The sequence below is a fragment of the Gekko japonicus genome, unplaced genomic scaffold, assembly GCF_001447785.1.
Source record: "Gekko japonicus isolate JY-2015 unplaced genomic scaffold, Gekko_japonicus_V1.1 scaffold898, whole genome shotgun sequence".
NCBI lineage: Eukaryota > Metazoa > Chordata > Lepidosauria > Squamata > Gekkonidae > Gekko > Gekko japonicus.
This window is the reverse complement of record NW_015160238.1, coordinates 475,418-502,963: the sequence shown is the minus strand read 5'-3', so window position 1 is coordinate 502,963 and position 27,546 is coordinate 475,418.

Sequence of the window (27,546 nt, the reverse complement as noted above, 5' to 3'; positions counted from 1 at the left end):
GTGGAGCCCGGGGGGGAGAGGAGGAAGGGCTGCTCGGCTGCGGCTCTTAAAGTTGATGAGAGCGACGTCTCTTCCCAAAGAGATTGTTTGGGGGGGGGACTCCCCCGTTTTGATCGCGAAAGGAGCAGTGTAACGCGCCCTCTTCATTCATTTCTTTCGGCAGTTTTAAACATTCCAGATTTCCCCCCCTTCAGCTTAAGGATGTTATGGGCTATGTAGTAGTATCCAGCTTTGGTATTAGGAATATTTTGCAAAGACTTTGAAAGTCAAAACGTTTTCTGGAAAAAATTTCAGTGGAAAGACTCTTTTCGCTGTTGGATTGTTTGGTGAAGATTTACTAAATCTTTTGTATTACCTTGAGGAAGTGAATATTGATTCTTTCTCCTAATTAACTGCAGTATTAATACCTGTAGTCGTAGCTACTGAAGTATAGGCGTGAAGGGGGGAAAGTTTCACTGTAATTTGTTGTAACAGTGTTTAGCTGAGGAAAGGAATATATTGGTGGAAAGGAGGAAAATATTCTCTTTATTAGATTATCATTAATTTCTTTCTCTTCCTATCTCTAGAAACATCAGCATCTATAATATGTTCATTATTTATCGTTGCCCACTACTTTGAACACTCCAGATTGCTTCTATTAACTGAGACGTTAGTAATACATTTTAATTTTAAAGGACCATGTAACTAATTTTGTGGATCCTGTAATGCAGTATCTAGAACAGTTTTATATCTGCTCCAAGTTTGCCAGTGTGTGCGGGATTTGACACTGGCTACACAGGAAGCACCAGGCAAGGGGGGGTGTCTCTAATTAAAAGGCGGGGAAACTCCACCTGAAAAGCAAACAAAATAAATCACATGAAATTATTATTATTTTTTAAAAACCATAATATTTGATGGTATCTTTCTTACCGGGCTCAAAATTTTTAGTCTGTTCTAATGGAGTAGGCAGTTTTGCCCAAAGCGTACATTGTATTCTGTCACCATTTTAATCTAACCGTGCAAGGTGTGTGTAAGAGAGTACATGTAAAATTTTATGTTTTTAAAAAGAAGCCTTATTACAAAGCTCCCTATCAATTTAATATCAAAAGGAGAAAAATTAGCGTGCTTTAATGCATACTATGTGAGCTTTTGAGTATGAAATTAAATACTTGAGCTCAGAAAAGGGCCCCTGAAGGAAATTGTTATGGGTTTATAGCTTGCTGTGTTTCTCAACTAATCTCTAGTTAGATTGATATACTCTTCTTGGATGAAATGTTGAGCTTCTACATGATGAACCAATTAAGTGTTCTACTGTTCTATATCAGTTTTGTCTGAGGCAGTATCAAGTGTATGATACTCTTAAAGCAATAGAACAGACGGCGGTTGTGGTAGGTGTAGAGTTTACAGAGAACTTCCTAGGAATACTTGAAATATAGTAACTTATAGTAGCAGCTTTTGCAAATATTTTCCTCTGATAGTGGTACAATTTTGGGCAGAGTATTAATCCAGAAAAGAATGCATTTTTAGAAGTGGGGTATAGTTTTAGGCCCCTGTTTTCTGAGCTCTTCCCAGTACTGTTTTATCCCACCAAACTCCTTTTCATTAAGTTGGGCTGAGAGTGCTTGTGTTCTTTCTATAAACAGAACACAAAGTCCTCAAGATGTCCTGGCAAGAGATTACCTATATTCCAGCAGTGGTTTTTGACATCACCTTGATGTTCACGGTGTGATTTTTGAGACTGGTAACCAAGAGTGGCATTAAAGGAACTGCTGCAGACCATCCAAAGCAGAGCACTGTGACACACTGGAAGCTATCTTAAATCAACACTGCATGAGTCAAAAGGGGAAAGGTAGCATTTTTCTTTAGCTTTTAGCATTCTCCCGCTCTAGTTTGGAGCTCCGAGAGGTGGGCCTGATTGTACAAATGTAATGTCACAGCTGAATGAAATCCCAAAGATACCTCGCTATAGCAAAGACCAGGGCCATTGTACTGAATGCTGAACTTGGTTGTTTGTGAAGTGCCAATAAGCAAGTATTTATGTGGAGATTTCCATATTAACATGGAGCACTAACCACATGGCTCTTTTTAGGGAATGGCTAGCTTCAACGGAGGTTGGCACTTTAGCCAAAATGGAAATGGTTAGTTTAGTGTGGGCATTACCACAGCTATTAGTCATGTATTTTTACCTTTTTGAAATTAAATACCTCAGAACGATTTAAAATTAATAAATGGCTATTAAGGATTATAACTAGTTGGGCTAGTAATCTTTTACCTACGTTAAGATATTATACTTCGTTAATAAACTGTCCATCCTGCTTACTATCATTAAGGAATAGTTTGTTGGTAATAAAGAATTTTTTTCATGTACTGTCATCTTCCCCTCTTCCCTGGTGAATGTTACTGTTGACACTTAGGTTTCAAGTATCTTTAGTTAGGGAAGGCTATTAGGACAGTATTGATAAATGTTTCCTCATGCAGTTAACGCTCACACTATGCTGCTTAATGAAAAAAAGGTTATTGGGCTTATTTCTAAAAAAGGAACTGAAATTTGAGTATTGATGTAAGAAAAAAAATCTCTAGAAAAATCGTGTTTAATAACCATACTCTTCCTCTGCTCTCACCTTGGGAAATTACTTTCTGTAATTAAGGGTAAATAATTACTTGAAGTTGCAAAGATAAAGATTCTGGATGAAATCCAGCCAGCATAATTAACTTGTATGTTTCATTCAATTAAATGGGACAGCTAGCACATTCTTAACCTCCATCCCATTCAACCTGATGGGACGTGAAAGTGCTCAACTTTGCTTGAAGGATGCCTTTTATGTTAATGTATGCACTATGAAGTTTAAGTAGGTATAAATCTTTCCTAAAATCCAAACAGAGCTTTACCCTTGAGGTAACTTAGTGGGCTGCGGGGAATGCTGTAAATGCCACTTTCCACTACATTATGTGGATATACCAGAAAAGAAAAAGAAAAAAATCCAACCCACAACAACCCAGGGTGGCTGTCTTTTTTTGTTTGATCATTTCATAACAAGATATTTGCTTTGGAGTGAGAAACAAAATAGTACAGATCTTAACTTGTATATTCCTTCCCCAAAGCCACAAAAAACCATCACAACAGATTTACTAGCAAGTGTAAATTCTTTGAATGGTTCCTGCTCTTACATTTAGCCGTTAGAGATGTTGTGATACTGTTCTGGAGTTATCACAGATGGTTCGACCACAACACTGTCTGGTGAATAACAATTTGTTATTGTCTACAACAATTTGGTCTTTAGAAATATGGGGTATGGCTCTCACTCACCACTCGTTGAATGAAGTACAGCTCGACTCCTCTCATAGCACCCACCTTATCAAGGATAAAGCTTAAAGCTAAACAAACATGAAAAGAGATTGCAGTTTTCAGTGTCCTCCTTTCTTTCTTTCCGTAACTGACAGAAAAGCTGTCCCAAGTGAGTCTGAAGGGGGTTTTGTTTGTTTGTTTGTTACATTTATTAGCAAAAAAGGTCCATTCAGGAAAACAATAGGGAAGTGGCCACCAAATTGGAGGGGGCAATATTTCATTTTTATTTAGAGATCTTAACTCTTTGAATCGTGTTTAACAAACACACTGCCCTAAATCGTATGTGGCTCAGTCCTACAGTTAGGTGACTCATCTCGGGGACTGTACCTTGGGGGGCTCAGATTAGTTACGCATTGTAGAAAGACTGGGTAGCACTCCTGTCATTGGGAATGAGGCAGGCAACACTGTATGGGACTATTTTGGCTTTTTTTTTCCTTCAGAAGGGGTTTTTTTTTAAAGGGGGGGGGTCGCTTCTGCCAGTAGAGTAGAAGAGGTAAGTTATGTAGCTCTTTTCCTACCACTGTATGTTGTCATGATGCTATTGAAACTTTGGTTGTAATGCTACACTTTCCTGTGAGTAAGCCCCGCTGAATAGAGTTGAGTAGGATTATGAGTAGACCAGTTTAAGATTGCTTTCTGAAATCTCAAATTAAGTGTAATAAGGCAATGACGTGTACCCTATTGTAACGGGTTTGGGGCAAAGGTTCCCATCTGGTATCATATGCATATGTATTAAGTATGACAATCGGACAAAGTCATTGCCCCCCCCCCCAATTACAAAGAACTTTAGATTTTATCTGCTACTGAATTTAGCCCCTGTGCTGTCCTTATCAGTTGCCTTGTCAGCCTGCAAGAAGGGAAACTATATTTTTGGAATGAGAAAGTAACCAGTGAAGTATTTTACAAAATAACTGCAGATGATTCCCCCCCCCCCGTAATTTTAGAAATCTTCAAGGCCACCTTGAGCAGGTCTCCAAAGATATGGTCTATAAATAAAAATAATTTGAACTGAGTTGATCTGCAGTAGAAGAGCAAGGTTTGACTCTAGGAGCACCTTAAAGACCAATGAGATATCCAGGGTGCAAGCCTTCGAGAGTCAAAGCTCCAGGGAGATATGACTCTTGAAAGGTTATACCCTGAAAATCTTGATGGTGCTCCTGAATTTGAATGTTGCTTTTCTAAATAAATAAAACATCTGAGCCCTTAAAGGTAACCTTGAAAGGAAAAGTCAATGTTTTGCCTGTTTTTATCCACTTTACAAACCAACCACAGTTAAGCACTTTCAGGTTTCTTTGAGTGACAACATAGGAGACAAAAGCACTTGCTCAATAGTTCGGTTGAACCATCTCTCCCAGTACGTGTCTATATGACGGCACCGATCCTCTGATCGCCGTCTATCCACCTTTGCAAGATGGTGAGATCTGCCACAACTCAATGTGTAGCCTTTTCAGTAGTGACCCTGCACATTGTGGTACAGCCTCCCTGAGTGTGTCTGGAAGGCTCAGACTCTTTTAAGTTTTAGGAAACAGTGCTGAGGCAAAACTATTAAAGAGAATGTTTAACTAGTAGCACTGTTGTGTATTTTCTGGCACTTCTGAGTGTTTTGTTTATTAAACTGGTGTGCATTTGTATTGTATGTGAGCTGTCAATAGCCCTCCCTTGAGTCCCGTGGAGAAAAGCAGGCTAAAAATGTCTTAAAATGCTTAATTTTTACCTAGTATGTGCAAATTATTTCATGCCATGTACAGTATACATGTTTGAAATGTTTTAAGCTTGTGGGTCTTGGGTGTGTTTAACTGTGCACTGGATAGCAGCCTGTGTTTATAAAGTCTCTGCTCAACAAGAGGCTGTGGTCATTTGCTCATTGGTCTAGAGAGGCAAGGTATTGACAAGCCAGGTGAGTCCAGAGCACTTCATATTTTCTTTTTTGTGAGAGGGTAATTGATTAAATTGGCCCTTTGGATAAAATTGTTACCAGTGGTTTGCAGCTTTAACTCTTTGCACTCCAGGTACATTGGTGAGCACTACTGTTTCATACCGTACATGTTCAGCTTGTAGGCACATAATCGGCCCTCTTGATTTATCAGTATATGCAGAGTGCCAGAGGCTATAAGACCTGTCTTCATTTACTGCTTCTGGCGCATTAACTTTACATGTTGGTTGAGCTAAATGTATTCCTTTCCCATTCTTGTGCTCTGTGAAAACACTTAAAGGAGTGGATTTTGTTTTTTTGTTAGGGAGGGGCCTACTCTTAGTGTGTTTGCCCTTGCCAATCAAATGCAGTTGAAACAGTTAAACATGAGCCCAACTTCTGACATCCTTGTACATCACCCCAGTTCTATCCAATTTTCCAGGTAGGACATCTTTGTACATCTATCCAATTTTCCAGGTAGATGTGAAAAGTTTTATATATCCCTCTTCCTTTCAGATAATTTCAACGATATCACCTTTAAGGTGGCCATATTTTGTACTTTGGCTTGTTTAATAAAGAATTGCCTGGTTAAATCTTTTATGAACTGTGCATACAATGTGGGAATTAGTTTATAACAAGGTTTTGGGTTTTTTAAACTGTATGTACATAGTTCCTTTATGTGTTGCTGACTTGATTATGTTATTGCTGCTGGCTGATCTATGATCGTAATAAAATTAGTAAGTAAGTGAAGGGGCCCATTTGTCCAGAAACATCCAATCCCAATGACATATTTTTCTTAAAATCTGATCCGTCAAGTGTAGAAACTCCCTGCAAACGTAGCTGTATTGGTTGCGTCTGCATGAGCCTTGCATAATCATTGCTACATCCTTTAAAATTATTATCTTGGCATTGGGAATGTTGAGACCGAGGCCTGTTTAGGTGTGTATTTTCATGTTTCTCAGGTAGCTCATAAAGCCTGAATGGGTTCAGGAAAGGTGATTCAATAAGGAAATGAAATGACACAGGATGACTCAGATAACACGCAATAAATCAAGCATGTCTTGCTGTTAAGTCATAGTATTAGGCAGAAAAGCAGGGGTACACATTTTTAAGTGTAGCTGGATATTCAGTATAGAATAGTACTGATTCCACTTACATGTTTTCTCTTGAGAACGCACTTCTTTCTCCTTGCTCTCTTCTTCTTCTTCTCTCCCATCTTTTTTTTTTTACAGTGTAGTTGGATGATTTCTGGAAAGCTGTTTACAAATGAGGTACCTGTAAAAGAAAACAAACAAAACCTCTTACCTTTAAAAAAAGAAAACTCTTGCTAAATTAAAAAAATACATTATTTTTTTAAATTGAGCTGCAGTACAAAACAAGGAGGCTTGTGACCTGCAACGCGGTATGGCATGTGTCTGGGTCTCAAAACAGCCTTGAAACATGTAAATGTGAAGTTCTCTCCTACCCCACCCTAATACCACCCTGGCCTGGTAGGGTAATGAAGGATAATTTTATTTATTAAATAAATCCATAAACATTTTAAAAAGAAGGAACATTTTCCTTTTTTTTAAAAAAATGTCTTCTTCATATAGATAGAAGTGGGGGAAAAATCACAATTTCCAGTGAGCCCTTTTGAAATAGTTTTCTTCCCTCAGGTAATTTAATTAGACTTCTTTTCTCTTTGAAGGAGCTTTTATTCGTTTCCATTCTTTCATTCCCCCCCCCCTTCCTAAAGGTAGTAAAATTGTGTACATTGTTGAACTAAAGCATATGTGAACTAGCAGATCAAAACCATGAGGATTTTTATAAAACTAATATTATGTTACATGTACAATGACTGGATTTTTTAATCTTCAGAATAACAACATGCCCCATGCTTGTAGAATCTTCCCCTTGGCAACTTTGAGGTATTAAGTGGGTGGGACACAAACTTGTGTATCCCTGCTCCTATTTTTCTTTTTGCTTGATTTAATTGGAAGGTATAAATATTAAGAGATAAATGTCTTAAATCATTTGTACAGTGAAATATACTGGAGCCCAATGTCAGAAAAAAGAGGGAAGAACTTGTGGAGAATACAAAAGTTTTTGAGATGTGGATTGTGAATTGGTGTTATTCATGATGAGGTTATTTTTGTTTGTTTTTTTATTAACAAGGCTGCATATATTTTTACGTAGGTTCAGGGCTTATTCACGGAGCTGGAGAATGTTGTGCTAATCTTGCGCTCTTGAAATAAAACACTTTTTGTTCTTATATTGAATGGGGCATGATCTGATATGAACAATTCCATGGTATGTTAAAAAATTAATGTAATTGGATATATCCTTGCTAAGGAACAAGGTGCTTTTTAATGTCAGTTAATGCTGCCTTTACCTGGGCAAAAACATGAAAGTAAAACTGGCTGTAATAATATAAAGTACTAATTTATTATTTTAAAATGCTATAAATCATAGCAATATTTAAGTGCACATTTTCCTCTTGAAAATTCATCCTATAAACTGTAGTTTCAAATGACATTATTGTTAGTAGTTCTCTTTTCTAACACAACAGGAACAATTTGTGTATTTAGATTTGGAAAATTACTGCCCTAGAAGGAATTAAAGTATATAATTGGACAATTATTGGAAGTTTTAAAGACCATTTGTCTGTAGCTTTTAAAATGAAAAATGATGTGAAATGTCTTAGAATTTTTTTTAACAATTGGAGGATGAATGGGTAATTCAAAGTATGTTGGATTGTATTTTCATAGAGTGATAGGAAAAATAAAGGTTAAAACACCTAGGCAAAAGTTCCCCTACACAGAATGACCTCAGGCACTGTGAAATGCTGGACTATTTGTCTTAGTGTGTGTGTGTGTATTTGCAAAAGTTAGGCTGAATTAAACCAGAGGTGAACAGAGTGATTATAAACCAGGAAGAGAGAATGATATAATTAAATTATTAAAGGTTCAAATGGCCCAAACCTATTAATTAGTATTGTGCTTCCAGATTCAAAGACAGAAGTAGACTGTGGGTGTTTCCATACCCACTGAATACTGTTCTTTGCTACTGGCTTTTACTGTGTGAAATGCTGAAATCCACCTGCAAACGATTGGTGAAATGGATTGAATGTATATTATTCAGTGTGTATGAAAGTGCCTTTCAGTCTAGCTAGAGTGCCAACCCTAACAGTGCCTGTTTGCTGCATTAACCTCTTTCCTGATAGGCCAGACTGATGATGGAGCCTCTTTCCCATGTGACTGCAACAGGCACCTGGATCACATGGGCAGGCCCAGCACCCATGTGTCTCAATAACACCATGAGAGGGTTCTTTATGACTTACCATACACCCTTGGTTCCTGTTCACTTAACGTACTGCTGCAACTATGGGATCATACCATATGAAAACGGTTCCAAATGTTTAAAAAGCCACATGGAAGCAGCCTATCATTTTTCTCCATTCTGGTTTCTTGCACATCATTGTGGACAGAGAATATGGTGAAAGCAGAACTGTTTCCCCCCCACGTCTGGTCCTCCCATCAGGTGGAAGGACATTAGTGCATTTTTTTGTTTCTTGGTGGTAGGGAATTTGCCTTGGATGTAGGACAGAACTTTAGTGGCTTTCCTGCATTTGTTAGGTGCATGATGCTGGTGTAGCTGTGGCAGAGTAGAGTTACTGTGTGTGTGTCACTGTATGTGTGGTAAACACAAGGTATAAATGTAGGGTTGCCACCTTTTGATGTGGGGAGGACAACTGCTTTTCAGTTGAGTCCAGGTTGATGAGATGTTCTTCAAACGGCTTCTCCAACACAAAGATACATGGCGCACTGTCCTTTTTTGACTGAGAGTTAGCATCCAGCTATACAGATATGCAGAGTGTTGTAGTCTCCTGTAGATAAGCTGGTGGCTGCAAGGAACAGCGCTTTCTTCATGCTAGCATCTGTGCTTTGGAGGTTTTCCCTAAGGGAAGCTCATTGATGGCTTTTAGAAAGCTGATCACAGTGGTAGTGGAAAGTGCCATCAAATCAGAGCCAACATGGTGACCTCGTAAGGTTTTCAAGACAAGAGATGTTCCGAGGTAGACTCCCTTCCAAATACTAACCAGGGCCAACCCTGCTTAGCTTTTGGGATCTGACGAGATCAGGCTAGCCTGGTGACCATACCTTTATTTAAAAAGGAGGGAAAAGAAACAGTGTCTTTGTGTGAGCTGAGGTTTCAGGGCAGTTTTATTGTTGCAAGTGTGCCAATTTTATGATTTGGAGAGGGCTTGTATTAGAATCCATGCTTTGCATATTGAAAATCCCAAATTCAATCTTTGGCATCACCAGTAAAAAGAATATTTGGTAGCACAGCTGAGAAAACACCTTTACCTGAGTCCTTCTGCTAGCCATAATAAGTACTAGGATTAGATAGAATAATACTGTAAAACCAAGGCATGGCTTGTCTTTGTTTCATTTCACTGTTCACATCTACCTTTTGATCCTCTTTTAGCTTTAAAAGCTAAAAATCTGCCTTGTAATCTGCCTTGAAACCCTATTATGGCAGCCTATACATATATCAGGTGTACTTTTCATTGGGCAGCAGAAGAGAGTGGGTGGACAATTGCCCGCTTGGATGTGTGAAACTGCCCTGCAAAGCATTTGCGAAGCAGCACTGCAAATCTTCATTCAAAGGCAACAGGGTGAGAACTTTGTACATCCAGCAAAGCATTTTAAAATTGAGGAAAGGGCTCAGGTTTCTTGTGCACCCACAAGAAATGGACCCAGTGAGGGACAGGGGAAATACAAGGCTGGGTATTTTGGGCAAGTAGGGGGCAGGAGAATGGAGCTTCTTATTTCTGATGTTGTCTTAGAACAAGCAGAATGGTTTCCCAAAGCAATATAGTTGCTGCAAAGCACTCATAAGTAATACTTCTGCATTTTGCTCTGTTACAGTTTTACCTTGCTTGGTTGCAGCAACTTTGAAACTTTTTGTGCTCATTTCATAGTCTGATTGTTTTTTGTCTAATTTTGACTTCAAAAGGAAGTAGTGGGGGAAACGTAAGGCACAGATACAAAAATATCATGAGGGGGCAGCTTCACAGCTTTTGCTAACAGTTTGAACCAGGTAAAACTTGAAGAGGTTTGTTTTCTTGGGCAGCCCGTAACATCTGGATGAGGGCATTGCCCTGCAACATCATTTTATCATGAAATGTTATGAGTGATGCTATGGCAGTGATGGTCCAGAGCAGCACTGATAGATCCTGTTGCTGACAGTAAGGTGGTGGTGGGGGGACACACACAAATCCATATTTACTGAATTCTGTATGTAGAAAACCTCTATGTTTACAGTTAATAATCGATGTTTATTATTTAAAACATTTATTAGTCGGCTTTCTACCTTGCGAAACTCAAGGCGGCTTACAATGTAAATAAAACAATATATGATGCTTAGCTTTTGGGATCTGACGAGATCAGGCTAGCCTGGTGACCATACCTTTATTTAAAAAGGAGGGAAAGGAAACAGTGTCTTTGTGTGAGCTGAGGTTTCAGGGCAGTTTTATTGTTGCAAGTGTGCCAATTTTATGATTTGGAGAGGGCTTGTATTAGAATCCATGCTTTGCATATTGAAAATCCCAAATTCAATCTTTGGCATCACCAGTAAAAAGAATATTTGGTAGCACAGCTGAGAAAACACCTTTACCTGAGTCCTTCTGCTAGCCATAATAAGTACTAGGATTAGATAGAATACTGTAAAACCAAGGCATGGCTTGTCTTTGTTTCATTTCACTGTTCACATCTACCTTTTGATCCTCTTTTAGCTTTAAAAGCTAAAAATCTGCCTTGTAATCTGCCTTGAAACCCTATTATGGCAGCCTATACATATATCAGGTGTACTTTTCATTGGGCAGCAGAGGAGAGTGGGTGGACAATTGCCCGCTTGGATGTGTGAAACTGCCCTGCAAAGCATTTGCGAAGCAGCACTGCAAATCTTCATTCAAAGGCAACAGGGTGAGAACTTTGTACATCCAGCAAAGCATTTTAAAATTGAGGAAAGGGCTCAGGTTTCTTGTGCACCCACAAGAAATGGACCCAGTGAGGGACAGGGGAAATATAAGGCTGGATATTTTGGGCAAGTAGGGGGCAGGAGAATGGAGCTTCTTATTTCTGATGTTGTCTTAGAACAAGCAGAATGGTTTCCCAAAGCAATATAGTTGCTGCAAAGCACTCATAAGTAATACTTCTGCATTTTGCTCTGTTATAGTTTTATGATTTTTTTCTCACTTGGAAAAAGACAGGTACCTTGCCTGGTTGCAGCATCTTTGAAACTTTTTGTGCTCATTTCATAGTCTGATTGTTTTTTGTCTAATTTTGACTTCAAAGGAAGTAGTGGGGAAAAAGTAAGGCACAGATATAAAAATATCATGAAGGGGCAGCTTCACAGCTGTTGCTAACAGCTTGAACCAGGTAAAACTTGAAGAGGTTTGTTTTCTTGGGCAGCCTGTAACATCTGGATGAGGGCATTGCCCTGCAACATCATTTTATCATGAAATGTTATGAGTGATGCTATGGCAGTGATGGTCCAGAGCAGCACTGATAGATCCTGTTGCTGACAGTAAGGTGGTGGTGGGGGGACACACACCAATCCATATTTACTGAATTCTGTATGTAGAAAACCTCCATGTTTACAGTTAATAATAGATGTTTATTATTTAAAACATTTATTAGTCGGCTTTCTACCTTGCGGAACTCAAGGCGGCTTACAATGTAAATAGAACAATATATGAGACCACAATTTAAATCACAATTAGGACTGCCAACATATTAAAAAGAAACTAAATTAATTAAATGCAGTCCTAAATAAAACCATCTTGAACTGCCTCCTAATAATCGAGAGTGAGGGTGTCAGGTGCCCCTCCCTGTGGAGGTTTCTCCGTAATTGTGGGGCTGCTACTGAAAAGGCCCTCTCTCATGTACCCACCAGACGAATTTCTTTGATTGATGGGACAGTCAGGAGGGCCTCTCCCTGTAACCTTAATTCTCAGCCAGGAACATATGGGACAATATAGTCTTTTAGTTATTTTAGTCTCAAGCCAGGATAAAACCAACACCTTGAATTGGGTTCAGAAGTAATTGTTGTAGGGGTCACATGCTCCCAGTAGCAGGCCCTGCCCAGCAGTCTAGCCACAGCATTCTATACTAGCTGCAGCTTCCAAACACTCTTCAAAGGTAGCCCCAAGTAGAGTACATTGCAGCAGTCCAGTCTAGCTGTAACTAAGAAATGGATCACTGTGGCTATAGCTGACTGAACCAGGAAAGGGCTCAGCTGACACGTCAGCCAAAGCTGAATGAAAGTACTCTGAGCCACCACAGCCACCTGGTTTTCTGAGATGATTGTTGTGTCAAACAGCACTCCAAAGCTGTGAACCCAGCTTTGCAAGGGGAGTATACCCCCATCCAAGACAGGTCTGCCTTTCTACTAACCCAGAGAACCTCTGTCTTGTTTTGGCTTGTTCACTCTCATCCAGCCTCCAAGCATGAGTTTAAAACATCAATGGGTAGAGCTACCACTGGGTTGGATCACACAGTCCATCAGTGGAAGGTGCACAACATGGTTGCTGATTGTCCTGGCTATCTGCCCTCCACAGCAGCCATTTATGACCTCAGGAAAGTTTATTACTGGGGCTAGAGGATCCACTTGGAATAAGAGTAACCAGTTGGGAGGCTGCTATCAGGGAGGGTGAAATCACCCCCCCCCCCCCGCCTCTTATGTGAGCAAAGCTCTGCTGACAAAAAGGAAAATAATAATTTCACCTTCTCCTCCTTCTGGCCTCCTGACCTGCATGGCTATTACCCTTCACTGGTCCTGTGACCCCCGGGAATAAACTGGAAATGGGTGCTGGGGGAAGGGGAAAGCTGGGAATACCAGAGACTCTTGTGTAGACCTCACATGCTAGATCCAACCACTTGTCATGGGGTGGCATTGCTAAAAACATTCCTTGCATTTTCTTCCAAGGGGTTTAAAGAAAGGGGAGGCTGTCAGCACAGGGGTATCGAAGTGTGTCATCCAACACCTGCTTAAAGCTAATAGGATTTAGATTAAATTGGGATGAATTGCTAACAAAGAGATGCATATGTATAAACGTGCATCCTTTCCTTGTGTTTACATTATTCAGTTTCATTGTAGGGGATCAAGGGTGACTTTTACCATGGTGCTGGTAGATTTCTACATACATCAGAAAGACTTAAGCTACAGGACTGATCATGGTACTTAGAATTTCCTGAATATAATCATGAGAAATGTATTGTTGTCGTCAGTTCTTTTCACCCTCACAAAAACATCTTGATTTGTCATTCTGATTCCCATTTTACAGATGAGGAAAGAAAACTGAGAAATGGTATGTCCTAGACTATCCACTGTTCTTTGTATGCTAATCCTACATACCTGTTATGCTTCTGTTCTACCCTTCTTCCAAGGAGCTTTGGGCATATTACATGGTTCATCCATACTCCATTTGATCCCAGCAACTATCCTTTGAGTTACTGTAGACTGGGAGAGAACGACTGACCCAAAGTAACCCAAAGTGTGGGGATCTGAACTTGCTTCTCTTTGGTCGCCTGACATTGTACTGTCTGTTTTGTAATCATCCTGGGCTGTATTAACAATAGTTCTGTGAATGAGCAGGACTGTGGAACGATCAGTTTTGTTAAATTTGTCATATCGTTTGAGATCACCTGTGTAGAAAGACAACAAACAGTTCAGATATGTAGGAACCAGTTTCTCCCACACGGAGTTAGTTGCAGCTTTGGAAGGGTCTTTTAATTCATGGAAGAGGCATAAGAGGGAAGCGTTAAAAACACCCTCCCATCAAGTGACCCTTCCCTGATCTTCAAAGCAGTTGTCCTGTAAGAGATCCTAATTACCTCTTTTCCCCATTAAGTCTGTTTTGGCCCTAGTACTAAAAGTATCCCCTGTTTGTAGAGCTATTTTAAAAAAGTAGAAGAGGACCATCAGCTAGAAGCCAGTAAAAGAAGCTTCAGTCTTCTCAGGGATCTTATGAGGACATTAGCCCCAGGATATCTGACAAAGGGAGTCTTGACTCTCAAAATCTCATGCCCTGAAACTCTTGTTGGTCTCTGTTGGGTGATAGTGAGATACTGAAAAAATGGTATTTAGCAGAGATAAGATGGTCCAGCAGAGCCAGAGTAAAGTAATTCAGACTCAGAATCCATGTGTGATTAAAATATAAAGTTTTTACTAAATTCTAGCATGGGAAGGGTAACTGGGATGAAAATAACAACAGAGCAAAATCGACTACATCCTTACTCTACAAAGACAAAACTAGGAGAGTATGGCTACTCTTCTTGTTCTTCAGAACACCAAACAAAGATGGGAAGAGAAGCCATAAAATGGTAATACACCTTGACACTTTAGTCCCAATCAGATTCCTAGATCAGGGAGAAAATTCCTGGGCATTCTACATCTAAAGAACATTGGTTACATGAGAAACATGTGACTTCCTGTGAGTAACATAAACAAACATTTAACCCCAGATATACTGAGTGTTTTCAACTTGTAATACCCAACAGTCTCAAAGGTGCTACACATATACTGCAGACCAACATGGCTACCTAGTACCATCTGAAACGAGAATAAGGTTTTGTAATCAGGTATCTGGGTTCTGAAGGGCATTTGGCTCATTGGCAGAGCCAGCGTGGTGTTGTGGTTAAGAGTGGTGGACTCTCATCTGGAAAACCAGGTTTGATTTCCCCACTCCTCCTCCATATGAAGCCCTTTGGGTGACCTTGGCCCAGTCACAGTTCTCTCAGAGCTCTCTCAGCCCCACCTACTTCATAAGGTGCCTGTTGTGGGGCGAGGAAGGGAAGGAGATTGCAAGCTGCTTTGAGACTCCTTAAAAGGTAGAGAAAAGCAACATACAGAAGGTCCCATGTTCAGCCCCCATCATCTTTAGTTAAAAGGCTCAAGTAGCAGACAATGTGAAATATTTCCATCTGAAACCTGAGACTAATGCCAGTCAGAATACTGACACTAGCTAAATAATCCACTTTCAATCCATTTTTAAATGCACTTTCCAACTGGATTTTGCTATGTGAACTGGCAAAACCCAGTTGGAAAGTGAATTGAAAGTGGATTATTTAGTGTGTGTGTGATCGCAGCCACTGGCTTGAATCAGTATAAGGTAACTTCATGACTCCTGTGCAGGGGTGGGGGAGAATCATAGAGTTGTGAGAATGAGCAAACCATGTTGACTGTGTAAAGCAATAAAAACGATGTGCAGGAGAGCTGCAGCTTGGGATGAGCGCACTGCGATACTTATTGGAAATCTGGGAATCTATGCTTTAATTTTCAGAGAAGGTTTCTGTCCCTCATGGTGTCAAAGTTCATTTGAAAACACGATGGCAACGCTGCAGAAAGGTCAAAAGATAAGATGGTACACCAAAGGAAGCCCCAGTTTAGTCTGTCTGATGACTTCTTTATGTGCTAAATCAAGAGTGCCTTATGTTCTTCTGGAGGTGGATACTGTGTGCTAATGTAATCTGTGCGCCAACTGTAGATTGGCACCTACCACATTCATGAAAACGATACTCAGATTAATTACGAGCACATAAGTTATGTACATTAGTTGCAGCTCTTTGGCTTGTTGTATGTATCTAATGTGGTGTTCTTTGCACACACAAAAATTCTCCTCGCCAGTTTGAGACAAACTGTTCATAAGTATGGTTCCCTATTAAACTCAGTTGTTTGCTTTTTCAGCAGAATGTCCCATGTCTGCAAGTACTTCAGGCGCTGGTGCCTTGTGAAAGCAATCATCCCCCTATATGGTGATAAACTGGTCCTCTCTGTTGGTATTTGTGCCTCATTGGTCTTCCGCCCACATTGGGATGACATTGACACCTGCTCCTTCATGACAGAAATGTGTTCTTCCTTCCTTCGCCTGACATCTCCTATTGCAAAAATTGGTCCAAAGCCCAGTCGAGGGATACCAGCCGTCTAGGCAAGGGCGTCCTGTTAAAACGCCATCTCCATTGTAGTCTACTGATGCGCAACCTTTATTAGACTTCAAGTCACTGAGCTTGTTTTCAAAGAAGGTGTAGTTACAGGGGTTATGCAAAAATAGCTTTGACAGGATAATAAGCTAGGTGAAGGTAATGTGTGTACAAAATCTACCTCATGCCTCTTTTCAGAACTGACATTCAAGGCCTTGAGTGCTGGCAGATGTTTTTGTTACAGATTTTTTTCTCCTTCCTTATAAACCTTACTGGACAGGTGCTCTTACCCTCTTCTGGGATTTGAATTGTGATAATAAAAGTTGCCTGCCCTCACTTTTCAGCACTACAGTGCAAGACACTCCTCTCCCTCCCCCCCCCTTTGCATATGAAGGAAAAACAATGACCAGGCAAAATGTGACTTTTGGTGTTGGAGGGAGGAAGGAGAAGAAGAGATTGGATTTATACCCCGTCCATCACTACCCAAAGGAGTCTCAGAGCAGCTTACAATCTCCTTTCCCTTCCCCCTCCCCACAACAGACACCCGTGAGGTAACTGGGGCTGAGAGAGCTCTCCCAAGAACGGCCCTTGAGAGATCAGCTCTGAAAGAACTTGTGACTGGCCCAAGGTCACCCAGCTGGCTTTATGTGAAGGAGTGGGGAATCAAACCTGGTTCTCCAGATTAGAGTTCGCCTCCCTTAATCGCTACACCACATTGGATCAGGAGAATCATAGAAAAGGAAAAATACGTTTTGATGATCTGAAAGTGCCCTCAGTGTATTGGTTATATAGTTGACATTATTAGTTGCCAGTTTGGTGCAGTGGTTAAGTGCGCGGACTCTAATCTGGGAGAACCGGGTTTGATTCCCCACTCCTCCACTTGCACCTGTCAGCTCTGAAAGAACTTGTAACTGGCCCAAGGTCACCCAGCTGGCTTTATGTGAAGGAGTGGGGAATCAAACCTGGTTCTCCAGATTAGAGTTCGCCTCTCTTAATCGCTACACCACATTGGATCAGGAAAAATACGTTTTGATAGTCTGAAAGTGCCCTCAGTGTATTGGTTATATAGTTGACATTATTATTAAGTTGTTAGAAGTATATGTTTTTAAGTGATACAGCATTTCAAACATAGTATTTGTCATCTGTTGATTAAGGAGGGGTTGCTATGCAATAAGCAAACAATTGGCTGGGAAGGCAGCATGAGATAGCCCGATCTTGTGAGATTTCAGAAACTAAGCAGGGTTTGTACTTGGAAATGAGACCGCCAAGGAGGACTGTGTAGAGGAAGGCAATGGCAGACCACCTCTGCTTAATCACTTGCCTCGAAAGCCCCTTGCTGGGGTCACCATAAGTTGGCTGCAACTTGACAGCACTACACACACACACACACACGAACAATTCACTCTTCAGTTGGAGACTTGTAATTGCTAGTGTCACTATCTGCCAGCTCTAATATTGGAGTGCCTCTCAAACATACCTCCTTTGACAGTCCAATATGCATTAAACCCGCAGCACGTATGGGGCATCAACTGCTTCAGTTTTTACATCTCCCCTCCCACCGAATGTGAGAGAGTGACAGAAAACTGTCTGATACAATACTGTGAGAAGATGAAGCCAGCTGTTTTTTCTCCCATGTTGGTACATAGGTTGAAAAACAAGCATGCATGTTGACTTCCCCAATCTACAGACCCACTGGGGAAAAATAAAACCACTTTGCCGGCATGGTACAGCTTTAGAGTGTTGGACTAGGATCTGGGAGATACGGGTTCAACTCCCCAACCTGCTGTAGAAGCTTGTTGTGTGATCTTGACACAGTTACTACTGCTGTCGGTGTAATCTACTTTACAGGGTTGTTGTGAAAATCAAGTGGAGGAGGGGAGAATACTGTGAGCCACTTTACTGCCTCAGCTGCTGTTGGAAAACCATTGAAAAGAGTTTTCTAACATCCATTTGTCTGTCACATACAAAAGTGAGGAGGAGGGGAATGAAATGTCTAATAAATCATGTCATTTTTCTAGATTCTTGGATAATCAGATTTTTTTTTTTTGCCACTCTGGATTCCACCTGTCTCCTTGAGGCCTGGTTTCAAAGTGACATGTAAAAGACATGACTGGCATCCTGTTTTAGTTGGGTGCTGTCTCCCATGCATGGTGCATTAGGAATTCATGCAGTAGGTGCAGGCCATGCTGCGTTTCATCCAAGGATTCCTAGATTGCAGTCCCAAGGAGAGTTACTCCAGTCTAAGCCCATTCATTTCAATGGGTTTAGACTGGAGTAACCCTGCAAAGGATTGCACTGCTAGTGTGCAGTGCAATCTATTGTACCCCTGAGCACCTTGGGGTCAATAAAATGACATCAGCTGCATTGTCAAGGTTTCTGCCCACCTAGAATTGCTTTTAAGTGATGTCTGATTCAATGGCTATATTCCAATATTACAAACTTCAATTTAATTTTTACAAGAACAAGCCAGGGAGTGTTTGAGCTTGCACACAGAACTGAAATGGCAAGCATTGTGGTTGGAAAGAAATTAGGCTGCATTCGTTGTGACAGCCAAATACTTTGACAACACTGAGGTTGTTTCTCATGTCAAAGTCGTGGTTTGGAGGCAAGGAGCAAACTGCAAATTTGTTCAAGGGCCCCAATATAGATAGCTGCAGGTTGGGAAATACCTGGAAATTTGGAGGGGGTGGAGCCAGAGGAGGGGTGAGGTTTGGGGAAGGGAGAAGCTTGAATGGTGTATAATGCCATAGAGTTCTTCAAAGCGGCCATTTTCTCCAGGTGAAATGATGTCTGTTGCCTGGAGATCAGTTGTAATGCCAGGAGATCTCAAGTCCCCACCTGAAAGTTGGCAGCCCTAAATGCTGCAGATGTAGCAACAAACTGCCGCCCCCCCCCCCTGTTTTCTATATCAGGAACTCTTCAAACGTGTTCTGATTACAAGGGGAAGGTTGTGGGAAACTGTGAACCCAAGGAGTTCCTAGCTTGCTGTTCTCATGTATATGCCTTTTGTGAAGTGAATATAGTTGGTAGGATTGGGGGTTTTGTGGGGTGTGTGTGTCAGATGTCCAAACTAAGGTGCAGTTGGGTTTCTTGCGGAAGACCAGCATTCTGGTCTCTCAGAGCCCCAGTATTCTGTATCCTGTATTGGATCCTTCTCTTATGATCATGGTTTCACAATATGAAGGGGGGAGTCTTACTCACAAAATCTGGAGAGTTAATTTAGTAGAGTTTACTGTTAATGTATTGCTACAAGAAACATTCTCTCTCTGATATTGCATTTTGGCTCTTGCTTGCAAAACCCTCATTCGATCTTCACAGTTTGCTTCTGACAGCTGCCCTAGAAAGGCTGAGCTATCATAATAAATGAAGCTTGTGTGGCAAGAAAGATGGAAAAAATTTGTTCCGGCTGAATTGTGGAGAGAGTTGGATAAATCTATCTGGTATTTGAAGCAGCAATCCAGCTAAACATTTATAGACAATAATGGGGTGGGGGAGAAATACCACCTTTTGGGAAATTCACACTATTTCAGCAGTTCTCTGGGTGCCTCATGCAGCTATGGCTATGCAGGAAGTCTGTTTGGAATTAAAGTGATACTTCTTACCCTTATTCTGGCTTCATGGCTTTGCACCGCCTTAGACTGATGATGCACTTCTGAGAGCCAGTGTGATGTAGTAAATAGGAGCCGCAGACTCTAATCTGGAGAACTGGGTTTGATTCCCCACTCCTCCACATGAAGCCTGCTGGGTGACCTTGGGCCAGTCACAATTCTGTCAGAACTGTCTCAGCCCTGCCTCCCTCACAAGGTGCCTGTTGTGAGGAGGGAAGGGAATGAGATTGTAAGCTACTCAGAGATCCCTTCAGACAGAGAAAAGTGAGGTATAAAAACCTTCTTTTTCTTCTTCTGTGCCGTTGTACTGTCTGTGTGAACCCAGATAGAGTAGGGTTACATTGAGACAGGAATGGTCTTTGCCATGGGGCCTCTGGAGAAGCTGCCCTGGGCTGTGGGAGAGGGGGAAAGAAGAGGAAGAGCAGGCAGGCTACCACTTGCATCTATCCCAACTGGCTCACCGATAGCTGGCTCGTCTGTACCAGTGGTGGCTGTATACACCTGCCCTCTTCACTGCTCAGGGGGGCAGCCAGCCAGCTTGGCAACCACTGCCCATGCCTGCCCTCTCTAGGGCTCAGGCCAGTGTTCCCTCTAAGCTGAGTTAGTGTGAGCTAGCTCACAGTTTTTTTAGCCTCCAGCTCACACATTTTTGTCTCAGCTCAGGAAGGATGGCTCCAGAGCAAACTAATTGATGCAGTAGCCAAATCGCTGGCTCACAACTTTCATGCCAGCAGCTCACAAAGTAGAATTTTGGCTCACAAGACTCCACAGCTTAGAGGGAACATTGGCTCAGGCAACACCAATGGTGAGGGCCAGCCCTTGCTCAAGCCTGGAGTGACCCTGGTGTGTGTGGGGGGGCTGTTGGGCAGGCAGTGGTTTTGGGGGGCCCATACTGGGCTTTTGCCCAGGGCCCTATCACCACTATGACCTCCCCTTGCCTTGAGAAGAAGGTTTTTTTGGTGGTCTTCTAAAAATGCCTTCCGGTGGTTTTGTAGGGCATTTAGTCATGTCCAGAGTAGAGAGGGGATTCCTCTTGTTCATAATGGCACCTCCCACATGTAGGTTTTTATAGCAGTAGTGTTAGGGAGTGAAAAAGAATCCTTGTGATTTTAAAAACAGATCCTTTAACAATGAAGAGCCAAACTTAATGATATGTTCCTTTTAAAAAAATTAAACATTTTTTTTTGTCCAATGTGCAGCACATATATGAGTTGGGGAGATGGAAAAGGTGTGATTCAAGGTAAGGGGGGGGAAGGAGCTATAGGATTGAGACAAGAAATTTCATTCCCCTAATGATCAGAAGCAATGCTCCCTCTAAGCTGAGGAGTCTTGTGAGCAAAAATTCTACTTTGTGAGTTACTGGCATTAAAGATGTGAGTGAGCGATTTGGCTACTGCATAAATTAGTTTGCTCTGGAGCCATCCTTCCTGAGCTAAGACAAAAATGTGTGAGCCGGAGGCTAAGAAACTGTGAGCTACCTCACACTAACTGCCTTGGCAGGGAGGGCAGGGTATAAATTGAAATAAATAAATAAATAAACTCAGCTTAGAGGGAACACTGATCAGAAGATAGTCCCATTTTCTCTGTTTTCTGTGATTTCATCAGCTTTTGCTTTCCCACTTCCATTCTTCTCCCTGGTACCATTTTTCTTTGACAAGACGTCTCTGCTGAAAACCAGGTTGCACCGAGTGCTAATCTTTAAAAATAATTGCTTTCTGCACATGCGGATGGGCTAACATGAAAGACTAAACAGTGGATAGGTACAAATAGCTTCAGGCAAGAGGGTGAGTTTTCAGAAGAGATAAGAATAGACTAAATGACAGCTGAATAAATGGCCTCTCTCTGTTCTGAACAGGCAGGGTAATTATTGGCCATATTACTAATTAATACTATTGAAATAGTGCCCAGAGACTTTGCCTCAGTGTCATAATGAAGACAGTAATTGCTCCAGTGGGTAGTAATCAATGGATGTTCTTGGAGACAATAGTGGATGCCAACAGACAGGGGAGCATTAGATAACTTTGTGATGAAGATAATGGGGTAAGTGTCTCTGAGTTTTCATCTAATCGTCTTGCAGGCGTGCTGGAATGCAGAGTTCATTGGCTTTCTAGAGGAAATTGTGGCTTAGGCTTGTAGTTGTTTCAGCATTCAGGGGTCTTCAGATGTGTATATGATGATTCTTTCGCTGCAGCTAAATGGGTGTTATACCAGCATTGCATAAATGCATAAGATATACAGCACAGATATACATCCCCAAAATGCACAGTTGGCGGGGTTCCCTGCCATATGTACCAAACAAGTACCTGATTTTTGCATTTAATAAATTTACTGTAGGAAATGCCAGCATACCATGGTTGTTGTGTAGAATGGCTGTTGGATTTGACATTTTACAGACTGAAATAGGACTCAGGCACATCTGCAGATCAAACTAAAGGCACTTGTATGTTTTGCACAGGTGGTATAGCTGTGCTAAATCTTTCCCCCCTCTTCTGCTCGGATGTCATGTGTAAGGAGCTGGATGGTTGTTGTTTTTTGTTTTGGTCTAAAATAAAGGAGCTTTAACAAGATGTTGGCCATGAGCCAGTTGGCATCACATGAACACACATGAAGCTGCCTTATACTGAATCAGATCATTGGTCCGTCAGGGTCAGTATTGTCCACTCAGACTGGCAGCGGCTCTCCAGGGTCTCAGACAGAGGTCTTTCACATCACCTCCTACTTGATACTTTTTATCTGGAGATGTTGGGGATTCAACCTTGGGGATTCAACCTGGGATCTTTTGCATGCCAAGGAGATGCTCTACCACTGAGCCATGGCCCCTCCCTGAGGGGCCCTCCTCAACATATATATCAAACATTGAGCCAAGTTTATATATGCAGAAGAATGTGTGGTAAAATCGTAAGATAATACAGTAGGCTTTACTATTTCAGATGCAAGGGCTTACACTTACATGGTGAGAGTGATTTTTAAAAAGTAATATTCAGCCGTCTTAAATCCATAGGTCTGTTTTGCTGTTTTATTACCTTATTGCCTTATTTTTGTAGAGCGGTAGCCGTGTTAGTCCACTAGCGCTTTAAAAGCCTAACAGTTACTTCAGCATAAGCTTTTCTGAATCAGAACAACTCATGTCATCAACTACATACAGCATCCATCCCAAGTGGCTAAATTGCACAATATTCTGTTATACTTTAGCTCCAGTCTGGTAAAACAGATGTAGAAAAGAAATTACCAAGAACACGGAGTATTGGTTCAGATATAACTGCAAACTGACTACATACTGAGTGTACCAAAAGTTTTGTAAACATTAGTTTATTCTTTTTTAAAAACCAAAAATGCAGTGGCAGTGACAGAATGTTTGAGGGATTTAGACAAATTGTGTTTGGAAGACTCTGGATAGACTGCCAGATGTCAACCAAAGTGAATTCTGTCTAACTTGCAGAGCTCAGAGTTAGAAGCAGAAGTCAACAATGCCCCCAGTTCTGCAGCTCCACTGGTGGCTGTATCCTTCCTTCTCTTCTGAGGGGCACAATTGGAGTAGACCCTTGATCTACCAGGCAGATGTTTATTTGCTTGTTGTCTTGTGCATTATAGTGTAGTAACTTATTTTGAATTGAAAACCACCGGGAATACAGTTGTAGAAAGTATCTTAGCGTAATGGTGCAGGATGGTTTCCAAATCAAAAGAATGCGTCTTGCAGGCGTGCTGGAATGCAGAGTTCATTGGCTTTCTAGAGGAAATTGTGGCTTAGGCTTGTAGTTGTTTCAGCATTCAGGGGTCTTCAGATGTGTATATGATGATTCTTTCGCTGCAGCTAAATGGGTGTTATACCAGCATTGCATAAATGCATAAGATATACAGCACAGATATACATCCCCAAAATGCACAGTTGACGGGGTTCCCTGCCATATGTACCAAACAAGTACCTGATTTTTGCATTTAATAAATTTACTGTAGGAAATGCCAGCATACCATGGTTGTTGTGTAGAATGGCTGTTGGATTTGACATTTTACAGACTGAAATAGGACTCAGGCACATCTGCAGATCAAACTAAAGGCACTTGTATGTTTTGCACAGGTGGTATAGCTGTGCTAAATCTTTCCCCCCTCTTCTGCTCGGATGTCATGTGTAAGGAGCTGGATGGTTGTTGTTTTTTGTTTTGGTCTAAAATGAAGGAGCTTTAACAAGATGTTGGCCATGAGCCAGTTGGCATCACATGAACACACATGAAGCTGCCTTATACTGAATCAGATCATTGGTCCGTCAGGGTCAGTATTGTCCACTCAGACTGGCAGCGGCTCTCCAGGGTCTCAGACAGAGGTCTTTCACATCACCTCCTACTTGATACTTTTTATCTGGAGATGTTGGGGATTCAACCTTGGGGATTCAACCTGGGATCTTTTGCATGCCAAGGAGATGCTCTACCACTGAGCCATGGCCCCTCCCTGAGGGGCCCTCCTCAACATATATATCAAACATTGAGCCAAGTTTATATATGCAGAAGAATGTGTGGTAAAATCGTAAGATAATACAGTAGGCTTTACTATTTCAGATGCAAGGGCTTACACTTACATGGTGAGAGTGATTTTTAAAAAGTAATATTCAGCCGTCTTAAATCCATAAATCTGTTTTGCTGTTTTATTACCTTATTGCCTTATTTTTGTAGAGCGGTAGCCGTGTTAGTCCACTAGCGCTTTAAAAGCCTAACAGTTACTTCAGCATAAGCTTTTCTGAATCAGAACAACTCATGTCATCAGCTACATACAGCATCCATCCCAAGTGGCTAAATTGCACAATATTCTGTTATACTTTAGCTCCAGTCTGGTAAAACAGATGTAGAAAAGAAATTACCAAGAACACGGAGTATTGGTTCAGATATAACTGTAAACTGACTACATACTGAGTGTATGTAGTCATTAGTTTATTCTTTTTTAAAAACCAAAAATGCAGTGGCAGTGACAGTGACAGAATGTTAGAGGGATTTAGACAAATTGTGTTTGGAAGACTCTGGATAGACTGCCAGATGTCAACCCAAGTGAATTCTGTCTAACTTGCAGCGCTCCTGCCAGATGTCAACCCAAGTGAATTCTGTCTAACTTGCAGAGCTCAGAGTTAGAAGCAGAAGTCAACAATGCCCCCAGTTCTGCAGCTCCACTGGTGGCTGTATCCTTCTGTGGGGCACAATTGGAGTAGACCCTTGATCTACCAGGCAGATGTTTATTTGCTTGTTGTCTTGTGCATTATAGTGTAGTAACTTATTTTGAATTGAAAACCACCGGGAATACAGTTGTAGAAAGTATCTTAGCGTAATGGTGCAGGATGGTTTCCAAATCAAAAGAATGGTCTGCACTATATAATACTGTATACAAAAGGAGAGATGGGGAAAAAGAAGACTTAGCTTGCGATGGGGTCACATGTCGGTAGTCTGGTTGACTGGCGTCATAACATAAGAACCCTGCTGGAGGGGCTGTGGTTCAGTGGTAGAGCAATATCTGGCAGTATCTGGCAGTAGAGTATATCTGGCAGTAGGTGATGTGAAAGACCTCAGCTTGAGAACTGAAGAGCCACTGCCAGTGTGAGTAAATACTGACTTCGATGGACCCAGCGTCTGGTTCAGTAGAAGGCAGTTTCATGTGATCAGACCAGTGGTCCATCTAGTCCAGCATCCTGTCTCACACAGTGGCCAACCAGTTCCTCTTGGAGGGCCAGCAACAGGGCACAGAGGCTAAGCCCTTCCTGGCACTGGGATTCAGGGACTGATAGCTTCTGAATGTAAAGGTTCCCTTTAGTCACCATGGCTAGTAGCCACTGAGAGATCTATATTCCATGAATCTATCTAATCCCCTTGTAAAGCTGTATATGCCTGGCAGCGAATTCCACATTTTAATCACTCACTGATTGTCCTCTCGCTCTGATTGTGAAGGCTCTCCAGAGTACCCTGCCAGAATCCCTTTGGGAGCTAGGGCTAGTGGGGCTTTACCCTAGCACACATTCTTTCTTCTATTATTTTTGGAATGCTTCTGTATTAATGAGTCCTTCTGGTTCCCACCCATGTCCAACTGTTTTAGTCTCCTAGCCTGCCTCCTCCAGTACTAAGGAACGTGCCTCTCTGTGTATGGCTCGCAAAGTAGGAAAAGCAAGCAAAATATGTTCACGAAAGTCTATTGAGCCTTTTTGTGTGTGTGTCTTGCCAAGAATATTCTGAGAAGGGAATTCCTTTAAGCGAAGGAATTATCAAAAGAAGGCAGCAAATGTCTTTGGGAAGAAGTGGCTGTGATGTGACTGTATAGAATATAATTTGGCTAGAAACCTGCAGAGAGAATGAATTACAAATGAGTGAGTAAAAATAAATTCCCAGTCATATAATATTTACTCACAGTGAGAGTGGAAAGATCCCTTTCCTGATATTTGATCTGCACTGTCCATAGTGGTTTTGTTTTTTATATGCACAATGGGAATTACAGACTTTTTAATCAAGCTGCTGTAGAAAAATGTTGTCTTTATATTCACTGGGGAGCCCCCATAATAAATTAAAACGGCTTCCATTAGCCCCCTCAGTACTTAGCTCAACCACTTAAAATTACTTTGGACTCTGCCCTTGTGTGACCTCCACTTCAGCTCAGATGTTCCTCCTTCCCAAAACACAGCAGCCACTGGTCAGAGTCTAAAGAGCAGAGCTTTTTTGTGAATGGAGTCACAATTCAGCTTGGGGAATCAGGATGGGGTAGGTTGGGTGGGGTGTAATTGTGAAAATAGAGCAACTTCTGAGTCCCAAAAGCATGGGTCATAATCTGATTTGTTAGAAGTTCTGTGTAGAAATTTCTGTGCGTCAAAACCATGTTATGGGGTTGACATACGCAAACAGTGCAGCTGCAGTCAAGTTGCCCAACAGGGTTATTATGACATTGACATGGGCTCTTTTTGTCTTCCGGAAGGATCATAAGATGATTTTAAAGCATCCTTCCTCTGTGTGATTGAAATTCCTGGCAACTGGCAGTAGGGTTGGGAGGGGGACAGCATCCCAGAAGAAAAAATTAAAAGAAAAATAAGATCTCATCTACTTACAGGAAGTTCTTACCATTGAGTTCCTAGAACTACCTGGAAGTGACAAAGGTAGCTCTAGGAATTGCTGGAAGCTTCCGATTTTACTACAGTTTCTGGTGATGCCTAGAACCTTTGTCACTTCTGGATAGCTGTAGGAACCACCAAGAACTTCCTATAAGTAGGCAAGACCTTATTTTTCTTTCCTTTTTTTCCCTCACCACTGCTTCCCGTGGTGGCAGGCAACAGGACCTGAAGGCAGGGGATCTCCCACCTCCAGTGATTGCTTGGCAGCTCCATTCATGAGGTATCTGGCACTTTTTGTTAAGGCCTTTAGGAAAACAGCAGGAACCTTTCCCTTCCACCAGGCTTTTGATTTGACTGAGATTGGCTCCGTTTAGATATCTTTGACAGCTTTTTACTAGTTTTGCTTCTTCTGTTTAGACTCGTTTTTGCTGCTTCCCAGACTGTCAAACTGCTGTTTTTGTTTTTCTTAGTCTTTATGCTGATTGTATGTTGTGCTTTGGGCACTGTGTGCCAAAAGGTAGGGTAGAGGGTATTTATCACCCATAGGGCTGTCCATACCTTCAAGAGAATTTGGTTTTGAGTCCATTCTTGTCCTGCTTTTTAATCCAGGGGGGAGTTGAAGTCTACAAATCTTGGCCTGTCCTTGGCCTGTCTCCTCCCTCCTATATTTT